Here is a 21534-nt window from a genome sequence, read left to right as displayed (position 1 = left end):
TCAAAAAGGAATGTCTTCCTTTCATGTTAAATTACACTTTCTGAGGGAAGATCCTGTTCCTAGAATTTTTCTTCCACGGACATTTCATCCTCGAATTCCTCTCATATTCTCCATCGCCCACAGCTCGCCCTCATCTCTGAAGAAGGGAAACTCTCTAGAGACACTATTCTTTTATTATTCCCGTATCATGCAAGAATTTTTGCTCATAATGGAAGGGCTACAAATACCCACCACCTGCCCTCTTCTTCCGGGACACACTGCTTCCCTAGTTGCAGGCACCCATCTTTATCCCGTGGACAGACTCACAGTAAAGGACGGGTGACCTGCTTGGACAGTCTACTGTTTAAGGTACAGTTCTTATGTAGCAACTTCAACTCGGCCTCTATGTAAAAGCAAGTGCACCATAACCACCACTTCTATTTCTAACTTCACAGTGGAAGATGGGAAAGGATAACATTTTCCTTTCTCTCATATCCCACAAGCTCTAAGGGCATAAATCTGTATCACAAGATAAACAAATTTCCACTAAAATATCAACTAGCACCCATCTAACGAAGAATAAATTATGGTTCCTCCATACAATGAAATATGCAGCACAACAAAATGGCGTTTCAAAAGAATATCTGCATATGTACAATGTTATTCAAATTATGCACCAACTAGCCTATTTTCTTCTACTCTATTATTGTAAAAATGTTAAATAAGCAGAAATGTTAAGAGAGATAGTATAGTAAAAAATTGTACAGTAAACATGCACAAACTCCCCACCTACCCTTAAGAATTGCTAATAAGAAGCCAAACTCACTGCCGGTCAATGCCACTCAAGAACACTTAATATTCTGTCACACTTGCTTGACAGTACATGCAAAAGCTGAAACAACGAGGAAGGATCCAAACCCAACTCCCTGCCATGGAGCGAATTCCAACTCACAGCAATGTCACAGAACCGAGTAGAACTGCCCCGTGGGTTTCCGAAACGAAGTCTTTAAGCTTTCTCCTACAGAGTAGCAAGTGGTTTCAAACTGTAACCCAACCTGTAACCCACTATGCCCCCAGGACTCCTTGAAGAAAGAACAGTTAGACATGTACAATGATCCTCACTCATCTGTCAGTTTGTCCTACTGTGGTAGCTTGCATGTTGCTATGATGTTGGAAGCTGTATCACTGGTATTTCAAATACCAGGAAGATCACCCATGTCCAACTTTCACATGCATATGATGCATTGGAGAACACCAAGGTTTGAGTCAGGCCCACCTTAGTCCTCAAAATAACATCTTTGCTCTTCAATACTCCTAAGACAGTGGTTCTCAACCTTCCTAATGCTGCGACCCTTTCATACAGCTCCTCATGTTATGGTGACCTCCCAACCATAAAATTATTTTTGTTGTTACTTCATAACTGTCAATTTGCTACTGTTATGAATCAGGCAACACCCGTGAAAGGGTTGTTCCACCCCCAAAGGACTTGCAACTCACAGGTTGAGAACCACTGCTCTTAAGAGGTATTATATCCTCTTCCTGGTCTCCATCATGGCGCAGGATCAAGGTGAAAAGGAGAACCCAATGCGGAGCTGCGCATCTGCAAGCTCTGCCTCAACATCTGCATGGGGGAGAGTGGCGACAGGCTGACGCAGGCCGCAAAGGTGCTGGAGCAGCTCACCGGCCAGACCCCTGTCTTCTCCAAAGCCAGATACACCGTCAGATCCGTTGGCATTAGGAGAAATGAAAAAAATTGCCGTCTACTCCACAGTCTGTGGGGCCAAGGCAGAGGAAATCTTGGAGAAAGGTCTGAAGGTGCGGGAGTACGAGTTACGGAAAAATAACTTCTCCGATACTGGAAACTTTGGGTTTGGGATCCAGGAACACATCGACCTGGGGATCAAATATGACCCAGCATCGGTATCTACGGCCTGGACTTCTACGTGGTGCTGGAGAGGCCAGGCTTCAGCACTGCCGACAAGAAGCGCAGAACAGGCTGATTCGGGGCCAAACACAGAATCGGCAAAGAGGAGGCCATGCGCTGGTTCCAGCAGAAGTATGATGGGATCATCCTTCCTGGTAAAGAAATTCCTGCTTCCAAAAGATGAACAAAAAAATTTGACAGTGAAAAAAGAGGTATTATATCGCAGCTTTATCTAATGCAATATGTCTTTTGATCTCTTGACTACTGCTTCCATGAGCATTGGTAGTAGATTCAAGTAAGACAAAAATCATTGACAGCTTCAACCTTTTCTCCACTGATGATGTTACCTATTGGTCCAGCTGTGAGAATTTTGGTCCTCTACACTGAGTTGTGATGCATACTGAAATAGGCATCCTTGTTCTTCATTAGCACGTGTTTTAATTCCTCCTCACTTTCAGCAAGCAAAGTGGTGGCATCTGTGTATGGCAGATTGATAAGCCTTCCTCTCTGATCCCGACGCCACATTCAATACTGACGCCACATTCTTGTTCATATAATACAGCTACTCTGGTGCTTATCAACATACACATCGAACAAGTATGGTGAGAGGATACAGCCTGATGCACACCTTAGCCACAAATGCCCTTGTTCTGTTTGCACAGTTGCCTTGTGATCCGTGGACAAGTTCCTCATGAGCACTGTGTGCTTTGGAATTCCCATTCTTCTCAAAGTTATCCACAGTTCATTACTGTCCACAGCCAAATGCCTTCGCATAATCAGTAAAACACAAGTAAACATCTTTCTGGAATTTTCTTCATGCCAAAAACCACCTGACATCAACAATGCTATCCCTTCTAACGTCCTCTTCTGAATCCAGCCTGAACTTTTGGCAGTTTCCTGTCAATGTACTGCTTCAATCGTTGTTGGATGATCTCCAGCAAAGTTTTTCTTGCATGTGATAATCGTTCTATAGTTCGAACATTCTGTTGGGTCACCTTTCTTTAAGACTCAATCTGTATGTTCAGCAAATAATCCCAGACACTGAACTACATGAAGAAGAACTTAACATCAGGACTAGACAAAGGCTCGTTAACAACCTGGCAAGATGCATATAACAACCTTGCTTGCTGAAAAGGAAGAGGCCTGATGATGATCAAAGATCATCACAGCCTTCAGTATGGATTACAACTCAATAGAAAGAAAACATGAATTCACAACTAAACCAACAGACAGACAATATCATGACACACAGACAAGATAGCAGTTGTGGATTTCATTTTACTTGGATCCACATCAATACTCAAAGCACCAGTCAAGAAATCAAATGACATATTTCACTGGGCATATCTGCTGCACTCTTCAGAGTGTTTACGAGCAAAGGTATCACTTTGAGGACAACATTGTGTCTGACCCCAAGCAAGGGTATTTTTCATCACCTGATATGCTGAACAATGAGTAAGAAAGACTGCTGAAGTATTGTATTTGAATTACAGTGTTGGCAAAAAATATATATATTGAAAGAACCAGACTGCCAGAAGAACAAACAAATCTTTATCTTGTTGGAAGTACAGTGAGAATACTCCTTAGAAGCAAGGATGACAAGATGTGCAACTTTGGATACTTTGTATATATTATTAAGAGGGGCTAGTCCCTGGAAAAGGATTATCATGCTTGATTGTTGCCAAAGAGGAGGAAGAAAATGGATAAACACAAGGTTACAACAAAGTGTTCAAACATTATGAGAAAGAGCCAGTGCAGGAGGAACAGAGCTCCTGAGGTGGGGCATAAGGCCTTCATGAGTAGGAATGGCACCTAACGAAAGCAGTATGCTGGGTGAAATAAGTCAATCACAAAAGGACAACTATTGTATGAAACCATACCACAGAGTCAAAAGTTTTTACACAGAAAGAAACATTCCTTAATGGTTATCGGGTGGTATAGTGGTTATGCTAACAGCAAGGTCAGCAATCTGAAACCACTAGTCACAGCCACCGGGGGAGCAGGTAATCAAAGACAAGGCTTTCTGTTCCTGTCAACAGTGATGGGCTCAGAAACTCACCCAGTAGTTCTACCTTAAACGGTCCTAAACGTCACTCTCAGTAGTTGATGCTTGATGGCAGTGAATAAGTTTTTAGGAATGGGAGGAGAAAATCAGGAAATCACTAACTTCCCTGGTGGTAATCCCAAGTGTGGCTTGGGGTAAATGTTAACTGTCAGAAGAAGTTTATCATACCTGGAATGTCTACTAGAGAGATTAAAATGAGTAATTTCTTAAAAATTACAGACCTACAATATAAAACAACAAGTTTTAGGCAAAACAATATACCGCTGTGGGTACAAAATTACTGACATAATTAGACCGCCAGGGAGGCTAAACAGAGTGTAAATACATATTAACTTGGGCGAAGGGAAAGGCAATAAACCGTGAGAGAGAGGTCAACATAACATGATCAACGCAAAGAAAGAAGCTGGGAGGTACACGCCCATGTACACACAGGCTGAACAGGTAAAGGCAGCATATGGGCATAGACCCCAAGTATACATTTGGCAGAGGCTATTTCTACATAGATATTTGTATAAGCTGAAAATATATGCATGTATATTGCAGAACATACAAGGGGCAAAGGTGTACAAAAGCATCTTTGCCACAGCTAAACCTCTTAAAAGAACAAGTCACTGGGTTTGGGGAACATCTGTGTCAAATGGCATAATACATTCTACAAAAGCAATGTTCTCCATCCTTCTTTGGTGGGTAACAACTGGGGTCTTTAAAGCTCGCAAGCTGCCATCTAAAAGGCAACTACTGGTCTCTCCTTACACAGAGCAAAGAAGAGTGATAAAGCAATAATTCTTTCTCTCTCTCTCTCTCTCTCTCTCTCTCTCTCTCTCTCTCTCTCACACACACACACACACACACACACACACACACACACACACACACACACACACTCACACATCAAAGACTCATATAAACACAGGCTAGGTGAATAAGCAAATGTGAAGAAAGATGATGGTGCCTAGCTATCAAAAGATATAGTATTTGGGATCTTAAAGACTTGAAGGTAAGCAAGCAGGCATCAAGCTCAGAAGCAACAAAGGCCACATGGAAGAAGCACACCAGCCAATCACGAGGTGTTGAAGGGATCAGGTATCAGGCATCATCAGAACAAAAAATCTTACCATAGTGAATGAGGGGGTGAGTGCAAAATGGAGACCCAAAGCCCATTTGTAGGCCACTGGATACCCCCTTTAAGAAGGGTCTCGGGGAGAAGATGAGTCAGTCAGGGTGCAATGTAGCACCGATGAAAAATACAACTTTCCTCTAGTTCCTAAATGTTTCCTCCCACCACCACCACCACTCTCCCACTATCATGATCCCAATTCTACCTTGCAAGTCTGGCTAAACCAGAGGATGTACACCGGTACAGATAGGAACTGGAAACACAGGGAATCCAAGGCGGATGATCCCTTCAGGACCAGTGGTGTGAGTGGTGATACTGGGAGGGTGGGTTGGAAAGGGGGTACCGAGTACAAGGATCTGCATGTGACCTCCGCTCTGGGGGACGGACAACAGAAAAGTGGGTGAAGGCAGACGTTGGACAGGGCAAGATATGACAAAATAATAATTTATAAATTATCATGGATTCATGAGGGAGGGAGGGGAAAAAATGAAGACCTGATGCCAGGGGCTTAGGTGAAGAGTAAAAGTTTTGAGAATGATGAGGGCAATAAAGGTACACTTCCTGCAATATATCCCTGAGGAGAAGCCACATGGACTTACCCTGATAAAGCCCTGGGTGTTGGAGAAGCAGCGTGGAGACCCCTGCCAGTGCTGAAATGCTTACACCGCCACTGGATTCCAAGACTTTCTACACACTGGCCTGTGATCCTCCTGCTTTTGGCGTCATTGCATGTGTTTTGTGAATTTGAGGAGGACTCTGTAGATCGGTGTTGGACATATGGGCTAAGTCGGACTTATGGGCTTGGGTTGGGATGCTTTCTGAATGTACACTTGCCCTTTATATAAAACTCTCTCTTATACATATAAGAGTTTCTATGGATTTATTTCCCTAGTTTACCCAGACTAACACAGCCATTTAAAATACATTATTTTTATTTAAATTAAGAAGATACCCAGTCCTGCACCATTTCCCATGAGACAGTGGATCAGACGACTGTGATCCAGAGAGTTTTTTACTGGCTGCTTTTCCGAAGCATATCCTTGGGCCTTCCTGTTCCATCTTAATTTGGGAACTCTGCTGAAACCACCACAGAATAATAACAACACATTAAATCTGCAGTGACAGAGAGGTGGTCACAACACATGAAGTGTATTAGCCAAGAATCTTAGCCAGGTGTCCTGCAAGAAAGGCAAGAATTGTACTACTAAATCATCACAGGCCGCTCCTCCAACCCCTTACCCAAAAAAGTGCCAGCTGTCACAGTGACCTTAGAGTATCCAAGGCTGTAAATCAATCCCTGGTGGAGGAGATGACCTTATTTTTCTCCCATGGAGCAGCTAGTAGGTTCTAAGTGGTGACCTTGCAGACAGCAGCCCAACTCAAATCCACCAGGGGCTCCAAACTCATGCCCACTGAGTCTCCTCCAACTCATCACCATCCTACAAGGCACACTAGAATGGTCAGGGTTTTTTTAACCCTTTATGGGAGCAAAATGCCTTTAATTTCTCTTGCAGAGCAGCTGGTAGGTTTGAACAGCTGACCTTATGGTTAGCAGTCCAACGCATAAACCATGAGGCCATCAAGGATCCTTTCTGACTTCATGGCAGCAGGAGGGGGGGCAAATGAAAAGTTTAAGCCTTCAATGAAATGTAAAGAATTACTGTATGACTTGGTATAATAAGTGTTTATTACCCTCTAATGGCATGCTCTGTGTGTAGTAAATAAATAAATCTGTACAATTCAGGGCCATTAATAACCCCACCCCGTGTTGTGCAACCAACACAAATAATTCATTGTCAAAAACTAGATTTATTCAATGCATAAATTGTTAAATGGTAAACTAACTGGCTATGTAAACTTTCAAGCAAATCACACAACAAAAAGTTTTTAAAAATACTAGATTCTCTACAAGATGTGGCTCCAACCTCACTAAAGTGGCTATCACAGAAAGACGGAAAACAAGTGATCCTGGGGATGTGAAGAAGCTGAGACCCTCACACATTATTAGGGGCTGGAGAACAGTCTGATGAGCCCTGAGAAGGCTTTTATACAATTACATAACCCAGTAATTCTAAGTGGTGTTATTGGAGTAGGTTCTGACGCACAGTGACCCTACACACAACAGAAGGAAACACTGCCTGGCCCTGCATCCTCCACAGAATTGTTGCTCTGTCGGAGCCCACTGCTGCAGCCACTGTGTCCATCCACCTCTTCAAGGAACTTCCTCTTTCTCTCTGCCCGTCTATGATGCCCTTCTCCAGGAACTGGTCTCTCCTGTATATGACACAACATTCTGGCTGTACTTCTTGCAAGAGAGATTTAAATGTTCTTTTGGCAACCCATGGCACTTTCAACATTCTTACCCACACCATAATTCAAATGCATCAATTATTCCCCAGTCTTCCTTATTCAGCGTCCAACTTTCACATGCATATGAGACAACTAAAAATACCATGGTTTGGTAAGGCACACTTTATAGTCTAAAAAGTGACATCCTCACTCTTCAATACTCTAAAGAAGTCTTGTACAGCAGATTGACTCAATGCAATGCGTCATTTGATTTCTTGACTGCTGCTTCCACGAGCATGGCTAGTAGATCCAAGTAAGATGAAATCCTTCACAGGCCTGTCTAAATAAGATAGGCTGGATGAACAATATGGAGGAGAAAACGACGGTACCGACAGTTCCGGGGGGACATGGGATAGGGGGAGGTGGGGGGAAAGGAAGTGGTGTTAACAAACCCAGGAACACGGCTATCAAAAGAGATAGTGTCTGAGGTCTTAAAGGCTTGAAGGTAAACAAGCGGCCATCTAGCTCAGAAGCAACAAAGCCCACATGGAAGAAGCACATCAGCCTGTGTGATCACATGGTTCCGAAGGGATCAGTTATCAGGCATCAAAGAAAAAGCATATCATTGGGTGCACACCTCCATGAAAGAAAAAAGCATAACATTGGGTGCACACCTCCATATGATCGCTGAGGACAAACGGGTGCATAAGCAAATGTGGCGAAGAAAGCTGACGGTGCCAGGCTATCAAAAGAGATAGTGTCTGGGGTCTTAAAGGCTTGAAGGCGAACAAGTGGCCATCTAGCTCAGAAGCAACAAAGCCCACATGGAAGAAGCACACCAGCCTGTGCAATCATGAGGTGTCAAAGGGATCAGGTATAAGGCAGGTATCATCAAAAAAAAAAATCTTACCATAGTGAATGAAGGGGAAGTGCAGAGTGGAGACCCAAAGCCCATTTGTCAGCCACTGGAGATTCCCTCACAGAGAGGTCTAGAGGAGGAGATGAGTCAGTCAGGGTGCAACGTACCACCAATGAAGAAAACAGCTTTCCACCAGATCCTGGATGTTTCCTCCCCCGCCTCCCCTACCATGACCGAAATTCTACCTTGCAAGCCTGGATAGAGCAGAGGTTGTACACTGCTGCATATAGGAGCTGGAGGCACAGGGAATCCAGGGTGGATGATACCTTCAGAACCAGGGGTGTGAGGGGCGATACTGGGAGGGTATAGGGTGAGTGGGTTGGAAAGGGGAAACCGATTACAAGGATCTACATGTGACTTCCTCCCTGGGGGACGGACAACAGAAAAGGGGGTGAAGGGAGATGCTGGATAGGGCAAGATATGACAAAATAATAATTTATAAATTATCAAGGGCTCATGAGAGACGGGGGAGCAGGGAGGGAAGGGGAAAAAAGAGGACTTGATGCAAAGGGTTTAAGTGGAGAGCAAATGCTTCGAAAATGATTAGGGCAAAGAATGTATAGATGTGCTTTATACAATTGATGTATGTAGATGTATGGATTGTGATAAGAGTTGTATGAGTCCCTAATAAAATATTTGGAAAAAAAAAAAGAAAAAAAAACCTAGGGACAAGGGAACAGGTGATCCAAATTGGTGGTAAGGTGGGTGTGTGGGAGGCCTGGTAGGGCATGATCAAGGGTAATGTAACGAAGAGGTATTGCTGAAACCCAGGAGGGGACAGAGCATGATAGTGGGACAGGAGGAAAGTCAAGGGAAATAAAGGAAAGACCTGGGAGGCAAAGGGCATTTATAGAGGTCTAGATAAAGACATATACATATGCAAATATATTATATATGAGAATGAAGAAATAGATCTATGTGCATATACTTATAAGTTTAGCATTAAGGTAGCAGAAGGACATTGGGCCTCCACTCAAGTACTCCCTCAATGCAAGAATACTTTCTTCCATTAAATTGGCATTCTATGATACTCACCCTCTCGACACAACCGCTGAAGACAAAGTGGGTGAATAAGCAAATGTGGTGAAGAAAGCTGATGGTGCCCAGCTATCAAAAGATATAGTGTCAGGGATCTTAAAGGCTTGAAGATAAACAAGCAGCCATCTAGCTCAGAAGCAACAAAGCCCACATGGATGAACACACCAGCCTGTGTGATCAAGAGGTGCCAAAGGGATCAGTTATCAGGCATCAAAGAACAAAAAATCGTATCATTAGGTGCACACCTACATGATATGCTCACTGAAGACAAACAGGTGCATAAGCAAACGTGGCAAAGAAAGCTGATGGTGCCAGGCTATCAAAAGGTATAGCGTCTAGGGTCTTAAAGGCTTGAAGGTAAACAAGCGGCCATCTAGCTCAGAAGCAACAAAGCCCACATGGAAGAAGCACACCAGCCTGTGAGATCACAAGGTGTGGATGGGATCAGGCATAAGGCATCATCAGAACAAAAAAATCTTACCATCATGAATGAAGAGGGAGTGCAGAGTGGAGACCCAAAGCCCATTTGTCGGCCACTGGAGATCCCCTTGCAGAGGGGTCTCGGGGAAGAGACGAACCAGTTAGGGTGCGATGTAGCAACGATGAAAAATACAACTTTCCTCTGTTTATGATGATGTTAACCAAAACAAAAAATCCCATAGCTATCAAATCAATTCTGACTCATTGCGACTCCTACATAGGGGTTTTCCAAGCTGCAAACCTGTATGAGAACGAAGAGCCCCTTATCTTTCTACTGAGTGTGTGGTTGGTGGGTTTGAGCCACTGACCTTAGCTTACCTGTCGTGCCAGCAGGGCTCCCCAAATTTGTTAAGGCAGTGGTTCTCCACCTTCCTAATGCCGCAACCCATTAAGACAGTTCCTCGTGTTGTGGTAACACCCCAACCATAAAATTATTTCTGTTGCTACTTCATAACTGTAAATTTTGCTACTGTAATGAATCAGGCGACCCTTGTGAAAGGGTCGTGCGACTCCCCCAAAAGGGTCGCAACCCACAGGTTGAGAACTGCTGTGCTAAGGTGATGAAGAAATTCAGAAATAGGTAACGGTGATGGTTGCACAACATATTGAGTATAACTAATGTCCCCAAGTTGTACACACAAAAAAGGTTGAAATGGCAAATGTTTTGGTCTGTTTGATTTTTTAACTGAAATTTAAAAGAAAACAATGGGAATGGGGAGGTAATAAATGTGTCTTACAAAAAGTCAAACAGCAATTGTCGCTTCAAATTTCACTAAAGCCAGCAATCTAAAAAGCACATAACTAGATGCATGCCAAGACAGACAGAAGGAAAAATATTTATAGCCTTTGCTGAGTTTTCCCCCCCTTAGAATATTAATGTGTAAAAAGTAAAAAAGGTCTAAGTAAGACACAATTTCAAGTTCTTAGTCACATACAAGCACACCGTTGCCTAAGGAGGGATGAAGGAACAAACTCTAGACCCAGAGCCTCAAGATAAAGCGCTCGTTAGCACATGATATAAAGACATCTATACTGAAAATGCCAACACCAGGCCATAGGACAATTTCCTAAGTAGACTAAGGATGAACTCACTGGACAAAAAGAATCTCCTTGGTGACCCTGACAACTCACAAATTAGGACCACAAGTCTTAGATTGCACTGAGTTGACTGGGTCTGCCACATAATAACCACTAACCAAGAACATGCCAGAAAATCCAGTTTCAATTACCACTAGTTCACGTTACCCTCCACTCAGTCTGCAATGCTCTCACCCAGTACAAAGAAGTGAGATCCAAAGGCCCCTTATTCTAATACAAAGAAATAACATTGAAGCCATTTATAATCTTATAACTCAAATGGCAACAGTAGCTGTCCTACTCCTAAAAAAAATTTGGCCTTATGTAAAAACTGGGGACAGCTGCTGCCAATATCAGTATGAAGAAAACTAAAACTTAGTCCTGTGGATCAATTTCCAGCCAAACATCAGACAGATCTATAAGGGAAAACAATAATACTCCTTAGAATAATCAACCATTTGAGATCAAAAGGGCAGTATTTACTCAAGGGCAAAATTCAGAAGTAGGAAAGGAGGAATGGAAAAGGAAAACAACAAGGGGAAGTGGGATTTGTGAATTTACATTGTGAGGACCGCCACCAATGACATGAAATAAGATGCATATGAATTACTGAATGGAAACTGATTCTATAAACCTTCATCCAACTCACACAAAAACTTAACAAAATCAAAACAAAAAACCTTTGAGAATGAAAGCTGGGGATTCATAAGTTGTTTCTCTGTCAATTCCCATGTACCTAATTAAGTACACTGAGCAATGATGATGCTGTTGGACTGAGAAAGCACTGGACTGCTAACCACAGGTTGACAGTTCAAAACCACCATGGAGAGAAATGAGGCTGTCTGCGCCTATAAAAATGTGCCACCTTGGAAACCCTACATAGGGTCACTCTGAGTCAGTATAGAATTGATGGTAGTGGGTTTTAAGAACAATAAAAAGTCAAACAAGAAAAACGTCTAACTGACGGGAAGAAGTCTGAGGGACTGAAAACCAATGCACAGTCTCTGTTGTCTTAGAGAACAAGATTTGCTCTGTTCCTTTAAAGGGATAAAGGACTTCTCTCCCAATATGCTCTTCGTAGCAACCTGAAGAGAGCTTCACTTTGTTCTCTAAAAGAAACAAAAGGAGCTAAATCAAACTGAAGTCAGACAGGCCTGCCAATGAAAGAGTGCCAATCAACTGTTTTTCATTCTTCTTTTCTAAAAAGAAGAAGAAAGGAGGTTCCCAATCTGTCCCTTAAATGGGCCAGAGATAAAGGGTGCCAAGAATAGTCACTGTGATTCTGTTACAATCAACCCTCAGACACAAAATGCCTTTGCAGCAAGTAGAACCAAAAAGGCATGACTAAAATATGCACCTCGTTTACTGACATGGCTAAGCTCCAAAGACTAGGTTACTATGTGAAAATCAACATGACACAAAGATAGAGGATAACCACATCAGATCACAAGATGGAGGATGACTTCAACAGAATATAGCTGCCACATGATAGCATTACATAACTGCCACACCTCTGAGAATTATGGCCCAGCCAAGCTGACATGACCTACCCCATCACAGCCAGTGCGACTCTCGCTTTGTATTTTGGCATCCATTACTGCTGCCAGGTGTACATTGTTAAAGCTCACTGTAGTCAAAGTGATTTTTCAACTATTGTGTAGAAAAGAAATGCTTGATAAAAAAGAACGATGAGAAGTAGGTTCAATGCCAAGATTAGAGTCCCCGCAAAAAGATTCCATATCATTTCCACCCACTCCCAGAAAACATGACCTCCCTTAAAAGATAAGGAGGCAATCACCACTAAAGATTTTCTCTAATTGATTCTGGTGCATAATTACCTTTAACAATAAAAAATCATCTAGCGATTCTGCCACTACCCAGCAGGAACTGAGAAGGAGAATCAGGTTGCCTTTACCACCTGATGATCTTGAATCAGCAATTTTACTCCACTTATGATTTTGGTCATTAATTTAATTCCTTTTGAGTCGTCAGTCTCCCCCTTTATATAACGAGAACCACAGTATCTGCTTCCTAGGGTTGTTCGTGTTCACTAGGGCCTCCACCAGCAAGCTCCGCTGTTGTTAGTGCACCGTCGGTTCGGCTCCCCGCAGCTTGGTGGACAACTGAAGGGAGCACTGCTCAATCCTGCAGCGTCCTCACAGTGGTTGTTGTTGGTGTCCACTGTGAATCCATCTCGTGGAGAGCCTTTCATTTTGTCACTGACCCTCTCCTTACCAATCATGCTCTTCTTCTCCAGGGACCGGTCCCTCCTGAGAAAGCATATACAAAGTACGTAAGATGAGGTCCCGCAATGTTTGCTTCTAAGGAGGCTTTACTTCTTCCAAACTCTATCCGCTTGTTCTTCTGGCAGTTCTTGGTGTGTTCACTATTCTTCACAAACACCATCATTTGAAGGCACTGGTTCTTTGCTTTCACATGCCCAGGGAGCAAATGAAAACACCAGGGCTTGGGTCAGGCATTCTTCAGTCTTCAAAGTACTAGCTTTGTTGTTGTTTTTTTAACACTTTCCAAAGGTCTTTTGCAGCAGATTTGCCCAATGTGATGTATCAGCTGATATTTTTATTGCTGTTTCTATGAATGTGGACAGTTATCTATAACTCTAAACAGTAGAGATGTGTTTATCACACTTCTGAAGGGTAGCAGATTTTAAAAGTTGTTACCAAACAATAAAGTTTAAAAGTCCTAAGGGTTAAAAAAAGTATAATTCTATGGCAAAAATTATGAAATAAGATTTGTGCTACACCTCAGTATATATAAGCAAAGTGAACTTAAGAATATTTTTTTACAGCCATAAAACTTAGAGCTATAGCTTCTACAGCTTGGCTATTAATTCAGACCCTAAATCCTCCCTTTCAATTTAGGAGTGAACCAGAAAGTAACTAGAGCTGGAAGGGACTGTTAAAATGGAGTCCAATTCTGGAGTCCAAACCCTTCATTTGAATAGCAGCACTCTTCCTCTCTGTGCCACATGGGCAAAGTCTAAGAGTCAAATCAGCCATGTGATAGGCATATAATCCAGCACACACAGGATTTACCCTAAATCCAAGAAGAGGGGGCAGGGGGAGAAGGGGAGATCCTTTAAGTTCTAAATCTAAGATCTCTTGCAAAAGTACACTTCTTCCAACAACTGGAAAATTAACTACAACATGTCAGTCCTTTAATTAGAACTTAAAAGTGGCCTAGTACTCTTTGGAAGCTCCCGGGTGGGTGGAAATACACAGGATTTTCTACAATTGGCAGCTTTGTTTACATTACTAGGCCCTTCCTACAGGGCATCTCAGGACACTTCAAATGACACAGCACAGAATTCAAGTTCAAACTGTAAGCGCCTCAGCCAACAGTGATACCTGCCCTCCAGCAGCTCTTGCCTGACTCCTAGATGAGACTATAACAATGCCACAACCCAAACTCCCTGCCAAGGAATTGAGTCTGACCCCTGGTACTCTTCTAGGACAAAGCAGAACTCAACCTGTGGGTTCCCAAGATTGTAAATCCTTGCAAAGACTAGAACTTCTCATTTTTAACTTGTAACCCACTACACCATCAGGTAGATTAGTGACCCTATATGGGGCTTTTACGGCTGTACACCTTTATTGGAGCAAACAGCCTCATCTTTCTCCTGTGCAAGGGCTGGTGGGTTTGAATGGTCAACCAACGCTTTACCGAACTGAACCACCTTAGTGTTTGGACCCAGTATCACGAATCTCTTATAAACTGCAAACTGGGCAAACACCTGAAAGCAGACAGAGCTCCAAGTTATTACCTGAACTGGGTACCTACTGTGTGCAGATGACTACTGAATTTCCAGATTATGACCAAGTGCTAACTATGGATAAATCTGGGCGGAGAATTTAGAAATATTTTTTATCACAATGGGGTGGCTTTAATGAACATATAATTACTTTCTCACAGTTCAGAACACTGGCTCCAGGGGAAGGCTCCCTTTGTGTCAGCTCTCGGGAAATACTCGTCTTTTTCAGCCTCTGTTCTTCCATCCCTTTACCATCTCCATGTGACAGACATCTGTCTTTTCCTCTTTTGCATAGTTGTCTCTATGACTGATCTGCTCTTTCTATTTTTAATCATTTTATTAGAAGTAATTTTTGTGATTTCCGATCTTTAACTTCTAAAGCAGAGACAGCACAGGATCGTGGAGTGTGGGGACTGTAGTCATCAAACTGGTTGAATAAATCCCAGCTCTCACTTTCTTGGGGAGAAACTTGGGAATAGTTACTTAACCTCCCTATCCCTCCGTTTCTGAACTTGCAAACTATGACTGATGGTGTGCATTTGCCAAGGTTACTATGAGCAGTGGTGAACAAGTGCTAATAAAACATTTCAAATTTGTATAAAAAATGAGAATAGCGTCATTCTATAATGAAGAATTAGAGTTAAAATGATAATAAGAAAGCAAAAATCTTAATTTCTAAAACAAAATGTATAAGGAACAAAGTCCTGCAAATAATCAGAAAAGTTCAATTTAAGGCTTAGGCAAAATCAGACTGTCCGGGACCAAAGGTTCCGAATACGCTGCAGATAAAGATCATTCTCCTGTCACCTCTTTCTTTAAAAAATAAAAACCAAACTGAGTTTCTGTTTATGGAAAATTTGGCAACAGATATAAGTGATGCTTATATGTCATTGGTGTCACTGAATTGTACACGTCAGAAATGGTGAATTTGTAAATGCTGTGCTAGGTAGATAAGGGGGCTTCCAAAAGTTTGTGGGAAAATCCATGACCTTTTCATCCATTTTTCCACAAAGTTTTGGAAGACCATTCGTATACTTATAAAAATTTAAAATCACAGCATGGTTTCAATAATAATTAACACTTTCATAATGCTTGTCCTGTGCCTGGCATTGTTCTTAAACTTTACATAAAGTATCTTGTTTGCAATCTCCAAAGGTACACCCAATCAGGTACAGAAGGCACTAAGACAGTGGTTCTCAAGCTTCCTAACCCAGTTCCTCATGTTGTGGTGACCTCTCAACCATAAAATTATTTTCATTGCTACTCCACAACTATAATTTTGCTGTTATAAATTAGGCCATTCAACCCCCAAAGGGGTTGTGACCCCACAGGTTGAGAACTGCTGCACTAAGAGATGAAGTCACAGAACCAGTGGTAGATTCAGGATTCAAATCCTGGGAGAGTGACTCCAGAGTCTAGGTGCTTAGTTATTAGAGAAAAGTACCACCAATGATAAAACTTCCTCCTACTATCTTGCTCCTCTATCAGTATTAGTCTCACATATATTATTAGCCCCTCAATAAATGTTTTGCTTCCTTATGATATTTACTGGCAATCTGCTTGCTTTATATTTTTAATGCTCATTTCTCAAGGTCAAGAAAAAATAAGGAGAAACAGCTGCAAAAATCTGCTAATGATTAGAACCTAGAATGTGCAAAGTATGAATCTAAGAAAATAGGAATTCATCAAAAATGAAATGGAATGGATAAAGATCAACATACTAGACATCGAAGAAATGGACTGGTGTTGACCACAGTGAATCAGAAAATCATATGATTACTATGCCAGAAATAACATAATCAAGAGGAATGGCATTGCATTCAGTGTCAAAAGAATAATGTTAAGTCAATCGTGAACAACAATGTTATCTGTGATAGCATGATATCTAGCTATCGGCCTCCAAGAAATTCTAATCAGTACATTATTCAAATTTAATCACCAATGACAAAAGATAGTGATGAAGAAGTTGAAGAAATCTACCAAATATTTGTCTGAAATTGATCAAATATGAAATCAAGATGCATTGATAATTATGGATGATTAAAATGCAAAACTTGGCCCGACACAACGGCTGGAGCCAAAGTGGGTGAACAAGTAAATGTGGTGAAGAAAGCTGATGGTGCCCGGCTATCAAAAGAGATAGTGACTGGGGTCTTAAAGGCTTGAAGATAAACAAGCGGCCATCTAGCTCAGAAGCAACAAAGTCCACATGGAAGAACACACCAGCTGGTGTGATTGAGTGGTCCCAAAGGGATCAGTTACCAGGCATCAAAGAACAAAAAATCCTATCACTGACTGCACACCTCCATGATAGGATCGCTGAAGACAAATGGGTGCACAAGCAAATGTGGTGAAGAAAGCTGATGGTGCCAGGCTATCAAAAGAGATAGTGTCTGGGGTCTTAAAGGCTTGAAGGTGAACAAGCGGCCATCTAGCTCAGAAGCAAATAAGCCCACATGGAAGAAGCACACCGGCCAGTGCGATCACGAGGTGCCAAGGGTCCAGGTATAAGGCATCATGCAAAAAAAAACAAACAATGATATAAGTGTGTGTATGTATGTGTATATATGTATATGTATATATATATACCATATTAAATGAAGGGGGAAGTGCAGAGTGGAGACCCAAGGCCCAAGTGTCGGCCAATGGAGATCCCCTCATAGAGGCGTTTAGGAGAGGAGATGGGTTAATTAGGGTGCGAGGTAGTACCGATGAAGAACACAGCTTTCCCCCAGATCCTGGATGCTTCCTCCCCCCAACTACCATGATCCGAATTCTACCTTGCAGGCCTGGATAGGACAGAGGCTGTACACTGGTACATATGAGGGCTGGAGGTACAGGGAATCCAGGGTGGATGATACCTTCAGGACCAAGGGTGTGAGGGACGATGCTGGGAGAGTGGAGGGTGAGTGGGTTGGAAAGGGGGAACTGATTACAAGGATCCACATGTGACCTCTTCCCTGGGAGAGGGACAGCAGAGAAGGGGGAAGGGAGACTCCGGATAGGGTAAGATATGACAAAACAACGAGGTATAAATTACCAGGGGCACATGAGGGAGGGGGGAAAGGGGAGGGAGGGGAAAAAAAAAAGAGGACCTGATGTAAGGGGCTTAGGTGGAGAGCAAATGCCTTGAGAATGATTGGGGCAGGGAATGTATGGATGTGCTTTATACAATTGATGTATGTATATGTATGAACTGTGATAAGAATTGTATGAGCCCCTAATAAATGGTTAAAATTTAAAAAAATGCAAAACTTGGAAATAAAGAAAGAGGAACAGCAGTTGGAAAATATAGACTTGGTGATAAAAATTATGCTGACGATCACGACAGAATTTTGCAAAACCAACAATCTATTTTTACAACAAATCTATTTTTACAACAAAATAGGTGATTATACACACGGACTTCTACAGATGAAATACACAGAAATCAAACTGACTACATCTGTGGGAAGAGAAGATACAGAAGCTCAGTATCAAAAGCTAAAACCAGGTCAGGGGCTCACTGTGGAACAGACAGACCATCAATCACTCTTTCAAGTTCAGGTTAAAGCTGAAGAAAATTAAAACAAATCATCTAGAAAAGAATGCTAGCAAGACATGTACAAACATGCCTGATACAAGTGATGTATGGATTGTAATAAGCATTGTAAGAGCTCTCAATAAAATTATTTTTTAAAAGAAAATTAAAACAAATCCAGGAGAGCCAAAATATAACCTTGAGTCTATCCCACTCTTTATCATGATGCTGCTTACTGATCCGGTTGTGAAGATTTGTGTTTTCTTTGTTGTGGTACTTATAATTGTCAATTTAAGGATTAAGCATCTATGGGTAGAGTCTTGCCTGTCAATCAGGTCATAGCCAATGAGGCTTCTGTGTAGGCATAGCCTTCCCCTAAGGATTCTGGGAAATCCGGTACTTCCTCCTTGGAGGCAGGAGACACTTCTTTCTCTCTGCTCACACCCTGATAGACACAGCAGCTGACAAGACACATGGGCCCACCCTGATGCAGCCCTGGGTACTGGAGAAGCCATGCAGAGACCCCTGCCAGTGCTGAGATGTTTTCAATGCCACTGGATCCAGAGACTCTCTACCCCCTGGCTTGTGATCTATATTCGGCATCATTGCATGTGTTTCATGAGCCTGAAGAGGACTTTATAGATTGGTACCGGACATGTGGGCTAATATTGGACTTATGAACTTGATCTGGACTGGGCTGGGATGTTTTCTCATTGTTCAATTGCTCTTGTATATAAATCTCTTTCACATACACAAATGTATGTCTATGGATTTGTTTCTCTAGTCTACCCAGACTAACACAATACTGAAGGCTGTTTGTTGTCCTTGGTCTTCATCAATAAATGTTTCAAGTCCTCTTGGCTTTTGGAAAGCAAGGTTGTATCATCTGCATACCACAGGTTGCTAATAAAATCTTCCTCTAATCCTGATGCTCTAATCCTCATATAGTTCACCTTTTAAGATTATTTGTTCAGCACACTGATAGAATAAATATGAAAGGCTATAACTGATGCATATTTCAACCCAGACTAAACCATGCCATATTCCCTTATTCTATTCAAATGACTGCATCTTGGTCTATGGACAGATTCCGAATGAGCACAATTAAATGTTCCAAAATTCCCATTGATCCACACAGGTGAATGCCTTTGCACAGTAAAAACAACACAGGGGAAAAACATTGTTTCCTTATTCTGTTTTCACTCAAGATTCATCAATCATCAGCAATGATGCATCCCTTGTTCCACATCCTCTTCTGAACCCTGCTTGAAGTTTCCTGTTCATGTACCTGTAACCATTTTTAAACTATTTTCAGCAAAAATACACTTACATGTGCTATTAGGACGTTGCTCTGCAATTCCTGCATGCCATGGATCTCCTTTCTTTGGAATGGACACACGCATGGATCTCTACCAGTCAATTGGTCAAGTAGTTCCTTTCAAATTTTACATAAAACAAGTGATTATTGAAACATCTCAATCTGTATACTGTCAATTCCTTGAGCCTTGATTTTTGTCAGTACAACTTGGCCTTCTTCCTTGCATGCCATCAGTTCTAAATCATATGCTGCCTTCTGCAATGGTTACACGCCAACCAATTCCGTTTGGCATGGCAACTTATGCATTGCTCCCATCTCCTTTGGATGCTTCTGCCTGTGTCATTTAGCATTCTTCCCAGAGACTCCTTCAGTACTGCAACTAAGTCTTTCTTTCTTCAGTTCTTCCACCTTGGAAATGCCAAGCATGTTCTTCCCTCTCGGTTTTCTGATTCCAGGTATATGCACATTTCATTCTAATACTTTTTCTTCTCAAGCTACTCCTTGACACTGTCTGTTCAACTCTTTATCTCATCACTTCTTCCTTTCCTTTTAGCTACTCTCCATTTAAGAGCAAGCCTCAACATCACTCTGGGGGTGGGTGTGTGTGTGTGTGTCTTTTTAGTGACTCTACAACTCATCTGGTCTTTAGTCATTAGTGTGCAATGTGTGAAATCTAGTCTTGAGATAATCTCTAAATTGAGGTAGGATATACTCAACATCCTAATTTGGATCTCATGATTTTTCATTTTCTTCAGCTTTAAGTTGGACTGACATGTAAGTAACGATTTGTTCTGCAACCACAGCCCCTGGTCTTGTCATAACTGATGACAATGAGCTTCTCCATGGTCTCTTTCTTCCCACAGATGTGGTGAACTTGATTTCTATGAATCCAAATGAGTGAGATGCATGGGTATAGTTGCCATTTATGTTGTTGAAAAAAAGATATTTCCAATGAATAAGTTGTTGCTCTTGCAAAATTCTATCTTGCGTTCTCGTGTCATTTCTATTACAAAGTCAGTTTCCAACCACCAATCCTCCTTTCACATTCCCATCACGATTAATTATTAATGCATCTGAACTTCATATTCAATTAACTTCAGAGTACAGAATTTTTTTACAAGCTTCAATTTCTGCATCTTTGGCATTAGTGGTTGCTGTGTAAATCTGAATGATAGTCTTCATGATGGGCACATGAATATTATCCTATCACTGACAGAAACTGATTTCAGGACAGATCTTGACCCCTTCTCTGGACAATAAATGTAATGCCATTCCTCTTCAATTTGTTGCTCCTGGCAGAGTAGACCATATAAGTTAAAAATGATTAAAAATTGTCAATAGCAGTCCATTTCTGCTCACTAATGCCTACAATATTTATTTCAGTGTGTTCCAGTTCACATTTAATGACTTCTAATTTTCCTAGCCTCCTATTTCACACATTCCACATTCAGTTACTAATGGATATTTATAGGTGCTTCTTCTCATAAAGATTTTGAACGCTTTACTCCATCCACATCATTAGGTCAACACTACTTTGAAGAGGCAGCGTTTCCCCAGTCATATCTGAGTTCCTTCTAATCTACGGAGTTCAACCTCCAGCACTGTATCAGACAATATTCCACTGTTATAACATTTTCACATGGGTGGGGAGGGACAGGTCACCAGGTCCTCCTTCCTAATCTGTGTTAGTCTGGAAACTCTGCTGTGCACGCAGATGGGCCCTGCTGTCATTTGCAATATTAGTAGCATAACTTCCAACATCACAGGAATGATACACAAGCTTCCACAGGAAAAACAATAGATGAATGTATGATGGATATCACCTTAATTTACTACCTGAGAAAGTTGATCCTACAACTTGAGGGAGAGGGATGTAAAACAAGTCTGTAATTAGAACATCGTGATTTAATAGATAAATCTAAAACTAAGAGGTAGACGGTGTTGATGACAGGTATTTGTTTTTATTTTTTAAACTCACTGGGCTGGTGCATAAGTACTGACAATTCAGAGTTTTGCTGCATTTCAAGTTTTCCTTG

At 41.7% G+C, this 21534-nt stretch overlaps 1 protein-coding gene and 1 pseudogene across 12 annotated transcripts in view; one reads left to right on the top strand and one right to left on the bottom strand.

The window, feature by feature from the left end:
- Positions 1 to 21534, bottom strand: part of AMBRA1 (autophagy and beclin 1 regulator 1) — a 174596-nt gene that overhangs the window by 129063 nt on the left and 23999 nt on the right. Inside the window, exon 3 of one of the 12 annotated variants that reach the window (XM_075545788.1) lies at positions 8285 to 8363. The exons of the other annotated variants lie outside the window; for them this stretch is intronic. The gene's annotated coding sequence lies outside the window, so the exon portion shown is untranslated. The remainder of the gene's footprint in view (positions 1 to 8284; positions 8364 to 21534) is intronic. 12 annotated transcript variants of the gene reach the window in all.
- LOC142446598 (large ribosomal subunit protein uL5-like) lies at positions 1517 to 2091 on the top strand (annotated as a pseudogene).

The sequence above is a fragment of the Tenrec ecaudatus genome, chromosome 4, assembly GCF_050624435.1.
Source record: "Tenrec ecaudatus isolate mTenEca1 chromosome 4, mTenEca1.hap1, whole genome shotgun sequence".
NCBI lineage: Eukaryota > Metazoa > Chordata > Mammalia > Afrosoricida > Tenrecidae > Tenrec > Tenrec ecaudatus.
The sequence above is the reverse complement of the archived record's forward strand: the minus strand, read 5'-3'. Positions and strand labels throughout refer to the sequence as shown.